This window comes from Hypanus sabinus, chromosome 4 (genome assembly GCF_030144855.1).
Source record: "Hypanus sabinus isolate sHypSab1 chromosome 4, sHypSab1.hap1, whole genome shotgun sequence".
In the NCBI taxonomy this organism is placed as follows: domain Eukaryota; kingdom Metazoa; phylum Chordata; class Chondrichthyes; order Myliobatiformes; family Dasyatidae; genus Hypanus; species Hypanus sabinus.
In genome coordinates this window covers 180,751,128-180,758,199 of record NC_082709.1, presented here as the reverse complement: position 1 = coordinate 180,758,199, position 7,072 = coordinate 180,751,128, and the positions used below count along the sequence as shown (strand labels likewise).

Here is a 7,072-nt window from a genome sequence, read left to right as displayed (position 1 = left end):
CAGTTTTTTCCTCTATTATTATATATTGCATTGTACTGCTGCAGCAAAATCAACAAAATTCACAACATATGCCAGTAATATTAAATCTGATTCTGATGTGTGATTTGGAAAAAACAATTTGGCCAAACTTGTCAGAAACTATTTGTTTTAAACATATTCGAGCATTTGTTATTCTTCAATCCAGGTCAATTAAGATTATCCCAAATATTTGACTGCTTTTTCCCTCCTCTCTTACTTGAAACCTTCCTGTCCTCTGGCAAGAGTCCAAGTGACACATAAAACAAGAACAGAAAATGCCAGAAATACACTCAATGACCACCTTATTGGGTATGGCATCAACAATCATTCCACAGTCAAAGTCACTTAGGTATATTTCTTCCCCCATTCTGATGTTTGGTCTGAACAACAACGGAACCTCTTGACCATATCTGCATGCTTTTATGCATTGAGTTGCTGCCACATGATTGGCTGATTACATATTTGCAGTAATGAGCAGGTGTACATGTATACCTAATAAAGTGGCCACTGAGTATACTTATATCAGTCAGATTATTCTTTTCTCCAAGTAGTCCATTTGTTCTTCATAAGTCTTCCAATGAAGGGTTTTCAGCCCAAAACATTATATCCTTATTCTTTTCCACAGATGCTGCCTAACCTTCTGAGTTCCTCCAGCATTTTGCATGTGCTTCACTGGACTTCCAGAATCTGTAGAATCTCTGGTGGTTCTTTATGAGGGTCCTGATGAATGGTCTTGGCCTGAAACATCATCTCCTTATTCCTTTCCATAGATGCTGCCCAATCATCTGAGTTCCTCCAGCATTTTGTGTGTGTTCCCCTGGACTTCCAGCATCTGTAGAATCTCTAGTGGAGGGAGTGTCCACTTTCCAGCAAAACATATTGAAACGGAGAAGGAGGTCTGAATGAAGAAAAGCTTGATCGTGATCCAGGAACCCTACCTACATTACTGGAGCACAACCCACAGCAATGAAGCAAAGGTCTAACTGTGTATATTGCAAAAATTTTTCTCCACTGAACATTCCTGAGGGTATACATTTACAGAGTTACTATGTTTCCTGCCTAAATAAACTAATTGCCTAAAATGCCTATGACTTTAATTTAGTTCTGTATTTGTCCTAAATGCTTCCTGACACATGAAGTCATTTGTCTGCGTTCCAGCACAGACAGCTGTAACAGACTAAGGGGGATTGAAAACATTCTTTTCCTAATGAATAATTCCACAGCAGTGAAAGATAAGTCCTGTACCAATTGCTTGATATAAAACCATCATTTCATCATTGTTGGAAGCTTAGGCCAGCAACCTCAAAATAATCCACTGGGATTTGTGTAGAACACCATCTCCAACTTCAACATGGCAGTTCCATACCTCAGCATGACCCAATTACAGGGAAAGGCTCCCTCAGCAGACTCGTGACTTGGAATAGCGGATGCCCATCTCAGTGTTGGGCTGGTCGCAATACAAACCACATCTCAGTTAACAGCTGACTCAGCTAACTCCAGAGACCCAGAGACCATCTCATCATAAATACAAGCAGATACCAAAATGCACTGCTGACGCTTTATAAGGAATCGAGCAGACTGCACTAGGAATATTGGGAGCAGGTTTTGGTCCCTTATCTATGTTGGCATTGGAGAGGGTCCAGAGGAGGTTCATGAGAATGATGCCAAAGAATGGAAATGTTAACATGCGAGGAGTGTTTGATGGTTCTGAGCCTGTACTCATTGCAGATTAGAAGAATGAGGGAGGCGGGATCTCACTGAATTGAACTGAAATTACTTTATTACTTACATCCTTCATATACATGAGGAGTAAAGATCTTTACGTTATGTCTCCATCTGAATGTGCAATTTAGATTTATAATAATTAATTATAATAATAAATAGTATGTACAACAGGATAGTCAATATAACATAAAAATACAGTTGTGTCAGCATAAGTTAATCAGTCTGATGTCCTGGTCAAAGAAGAGCCTGTTGGTCCTGGCTTTTATGCTGCAGTACCGTTTCCTGGATAGTAGCAGCTGGAACACTTTGTGGTTGGGGTGACTCAGGTCCCCAGTGATCCTTCAGGCCCTTTTTACACACCTGTCTTTGTAAATGTACTGAATCATGGTTAGTTCACATCTACAGATGTGCTGGGCTGTCCGTACCACTCTCTGCAGAGACCTGCGGTTGAGGGAAATACAGTTGCCATACCATGCAGCCAATCAGGGTGCCCCTACAGAAAGTCCTTAGGATTTGGGGGCCCATGCCAAACTTCTTCAGTCATCTGAGGTGAAAGAGGTGCGGTTGTGCCTTTTTCACCACACAGCCAGTATGTACAGACCACGTGAGATCCTCGGTGATGTGTATGCCGAGGAACTAAAGCTGTTCACCCTCTCAAGCCCAGATCCATCTATGTCAATTCAAGCTAGCCTGTCTCCGTTCCTCCTGTCATCCACAACCAGCTCCTTTATCTTTGCATATTGAAAAGCCTGGATAGAGTAGATGTGGAGAGGATGTTTCCAATAGTGGGGGAAAGCACAGCCTCAGAATACAAGGATGTCCCTCCAGAGCAGAGATGAGGAGGAATTTCTTTTGCTAGAGGGTAAGGAATCTGTGGGTTATTTGCCACAGACAGCTGAGGAGGTGATGTCTTTGGGCATATTTAAAGCGGAGGGTGATGTGTCTTGATTAGTAAGGGCTATAGACAATAGACAACAGGAACAGAAGTAGACCATTCAGCCCTTCGAGCCTGCACCGCCATTTTGAGATCATGGCTGATCAATTACTATCAATACCCATATCCCCATATCTCTTGATTCCCCTATCCATAAGATACCTATCTAGCTCCTTCTTGAAAGCATCCAGAGAATTGGCCTCCACTACCTTCCGAGGCAGTGCATTCCAGACCCCCACAACTCTCTGGGAGAAGAAGTTTTTCCTTAACTCTGTCCTAAATTACCTACCCCTTATTCTCAAATCATGCCCTCTGGTACTGGACTCTCCCAGCATCTGGAACATATTTCCTGCCTCTATCTTGTCCAATCCCTTAATGATCTTATATGTTTCAATGAGATCCCCTCCCAATCTCCTTAATTCCAGCGTGTACAAGCCCAGTCTCTCTAGCCTCTCTGCGTAAGACAGTCCAGACATCCCAGGAATTAACCTCGTGAATCTACGCTGCACTTCCTCTACAGCCAGGATGTCCTTCCTTAACCCTGGAGACCAAAACTGTACACAATACTCCAGGTGTGGTCTCACCAGGGCTCTGTACAAATGCAAGAGGATTTCCTTGCTCTTGTACTCAATTCCCTTTGTAATAAAGGCCAACATTCCATTAACCTTCGGGGAGAAGGCAGGAGAATAGGATTGAGAGGGATAATAAGTTAGCCCCAATGGAATGGTGGAGCAGAGATGATGGGCTAAATGGCCTAATTCAGCTCCTGTGTCGTATGGGTATGATAGAGACTGATAAACAGGGACATTTAAGAGACTCTGTGATAGATGGTTGTAAGCAAAATGGAGGGTTCTGGGCATTGTAGGAGGGAAGGGTTAGAGTGATCATGGAGAAGGTTTACACAAGTCAGCACAACATCATTGGCCAAAGGGCCTGTGCTAAGCTTTGTATTCAACAGGTCTGTTGGGAAAGAAACAGAGTTATCTTTTCAGCTCTGTGACCCTTCATCTTCAGTGATCAGTTCTACATCTAGGGATTAAATAATGTTAAATAAGTTCAAAAGTTCAAAGTACATTTATTATCTAATTATGTATCGAGTATACAACCATGAAATTCATCTTCCCACAGAAGCCACCAAACAAAGGAATACCTTGGAACCTGTTCATGAAAACCATCAAACACTCAAAGCACAAAAGAAGTAACAAATCGCGTAAATGGCAAGAAGCAAGTGAATAACAGGCAGAATATAAAACATCAAACCACAGAGTCATTGAAACAGTCTAGGGATGTTCCGTAAGCTGGCTATCCTTGTCATAGACTGTTGGCAATGTCAGGTCATTCCTTGTTTCTCTTTGTATATCCAAATTTGTTACCAGCAACTGGTCCACCAATGCGGTGTGGAACACCTCTGCTGTGTCACAGTATGAAGACTTCTCTTCTTCATTTGCCAACAGTGGAAGATGTGATGAGCCATCAGTGTTACTGTGTTGTTTGGTACCTTTGAATGCTATGTCATAAGAGTGGGCTCTCAGGAACAGTGCCCAACATTATAACCAGATAACAGTTATCAGTGGAATTCCCTTCCTAGGATTGAAATTGGATACAAGGGTCTGTCGCTGGAGTAAACTTTGTCTGTGGAAGTAGTGATGGAACTTCTTTATTCCCCTAACCGGACGAAGGGCACTTTGGTCAATCTGTGTATAGTTGTGTTCTGCGCTCGTTAGTGATCTTGAAGCAAACGCAATTGGACGTTAGGATCCATCTTTCATAGTGTGTGAGAAAGCAGCACCAATGCCTTAAGAGGATGCATTGCATGCCAGTCTGATGGGTACAGATGGGCAGAGATGGGTCATAATGAGTAAGCAGGTCATTGGACGTTATGAGTCTCTTTGTTTCCTTGAATGTTCTTTCACATCTTTCTGAGCATTCCCACTTTGCTCCTACTGGGAGAAGCCAGTGGTAGTAGTTTACAAGGTCCAAGTATGACTGGAGTTGTGACACATTTTTCAGTTTGGGTGTCTGTAGGACTGCTTCAGTCTTCTTTAGTGACTTATGTAAGCCATGGTTGTCAATGACATGTCCACAATATGAGATTTCATTTTTGAAAATCTCACATTTCTCTCTCTTTGTGTTCAGGCCATACTCACTCTCTTTTCCAAGGTTCCAGAGCTGCCTGTCACGATGATGTCATCAAGGTAACATTGTGTTCCTGGGATATCTTGGAGCATTTAGTCCATTGCTCTTTGCCAAATTGCTGGAGCTGATGCGACGCCAAAGATTAGACAATTATACTGGAACAGTAAGGGCTGATTGTGAGGAATTTCCTGTTTGACTCGTCAATCTCTATTTACACTGAGCAAGAGAGAATGAGGGACCAGTCAAACACAGGCATCTCCCGCTGGGAGCTACAAGCAAGAGCAAGAGAGAGACTGGTCAGACACAACCTCCTTTCACCGGTAGCAGCAAGTGAGAGGTGAGATAGAGACCGGTCAGGAGCAGTCACCCGTCTGCTTTCATCCTCATTAAGTTCAATCTTGCTCGACACTTTAATCGGCGAGATCAGCAAGAAATGCAGTTTAGAGTTCATTTAATGTTTAGTAACCCTTAAAGATTCAAGATTAGTTCATATCATTTTCAGTACACAAATGTAAAGAACTAAATAATTGTTACTCTGAATCTGATGTAGCACAATAAGATAAAGAACACAATAGTAAGACAGCACAATAAATATACATAAACATTCCTTACATAAGGTTTTCATTACAACCTTGCACTTCATTATTTCCTGCACTGTACTTTTTGGTAGCTTTATATACTTTATTCTTCATTGTTATAAATTTACCCTATTCTAGCTCAACACTGTGTTCAGTGTGCAAGACTAATTTAGTACATGAGACTATAATAAACTAATACCAAGTGTACCATACATATCTAATGTTGCTCTGCTGCAATGATTTCACTTTATATGTCATCACTCCCTGATTAACTATACCTCTGCCAGAACTAACTTCAGAAACATATTACGTGTTGTTGGAATGATTCCGGACCAACTTTCCCTTGCATGCCTGGCTATTATATGCTGGAAAACCCAATATCTCCTCTTCGTATGATTCTAACTCCATTTCCACAGGAATAACATAGACTGTACCTTAAACTACTTACTTCCTTAGGCTCACTACTCCTACTGGGGCATAGACCACCAACAGCAGCTCACTGGAGCCCTCTGTCCTGGGCCAGTCTTTCAAATTGTCCCCATCCATAGCCCATCTTCTTCGTCCTTTCCCAGGGATCAAGTCCTTGGAGGTTCAGTTAGTGTTTCCTTTGCTGTGTGTTTTTAAGGAACGGGGTTGTTAGCCTGATGTTCAATCACCTCAAATCATTATCCTCATTATGTGCCTTGACATATGATGAGGGTGATCATGGTCTTTGACCATGATTGGTCCTGGCAAGTTTTTCTACAGAAGTGATTTGCTGTTGCTGCCTCCTGGGCAGTGTCTTTACAAAGCGGGTGACTCCATTATCGATGCTCTTCAAAGATTGTCTGTCTGGTGTCAGTGGTCACATAACCAGGACTTGCGATAAGCACCAGCTGTTCATATGACCATCCACCACCTGCACCTATGGCTCCACATGACCCTGCTGGTGTTACACCATGCAGGCTAGAGGAGGGAAGGAGTGCCTTACACCTCCTTCGGTAAAGACATATCTCCTTCCCACCACCCTAACCTTAAATGGCAAAGAGATAATGCAGACTCTACGCAGATGCTGGATTCTGAAGCAATGCACAAAGTGTCAGAGGAACTTGGCAGGTCAGGCCACATCTGTGGAGGGAAACAGATAGTTGACGTTTCTTGCTGAGACCCCTCATCTGGACTGAAAGATAGAGTGGAGGTAGCCAGTGTAAAAATGTGACAAGGGATGGAGCAAGCAATATATGGGTCCAGCTGAAGAGAGGGATAGGCAAATGTAAGAGGGAGGAGTGGAAATAGCAACAGGGGATGACAGGTGATGGATGGAGACAACAAGAGTTGCAGATGATGAAATCCGAGTCAGAACCATAATCTCACTGGCATATATCGTGAAATTTGTTGTCATGAAGCAGCAGTACATTGCAAGGTTCAAAATAAATGTATTATCAAACTACATATTGTGTCATACACTGTACAACACTGAGATTTGTTTTCGTGCAAGCGTACTCAATAAATCCAATAACCATAATGGAATCAATGAAAGATCGCAGCCAACGGGATGGACAACCAGTGTGCAAAAGACAACAAACTGTGCAAATACAAAAAGAAAGAAATAATAGTAAGAAATAAATAAGCAATAAATATCAAGAACATGAGACGAAGAGTTCTTGAAAGTGAGGTTGTGGGAACATTTCAGTGATGGGAT

At 42.3% G+C, this 7,072-nt stretch overlaps 1 long non-coding RNA gene across 5 annotated transcripts in view; it reads right to left on the bottom strand.

Annotated features, from left to right (window-relative positions):
* Positions 1-1,866: 1,866 nt before the first annotated feature.
* The window catches only part of LOC132393546 (uncharacterized), a 34,040-nt gene continuing 28,834 nt past the window's right edge, over positions 1,867-7,072 (bottom strand). For 4 of the 5 annotated variants that reach the window (XR_009511917.1, XR_009511918.1, XR_009511919.1 and 1 more), the window contains one exon: positions 1,867-6,001. This is a non-coding gene — a long non-coding RNA (uncharacterized LOC132393546). Of the gene's footprint in view, positions 6,499-7,072 lie in introns of all 5 variants that reach the window. The other variant, XR_009511916.1, reaches the window with a different exon arrangement.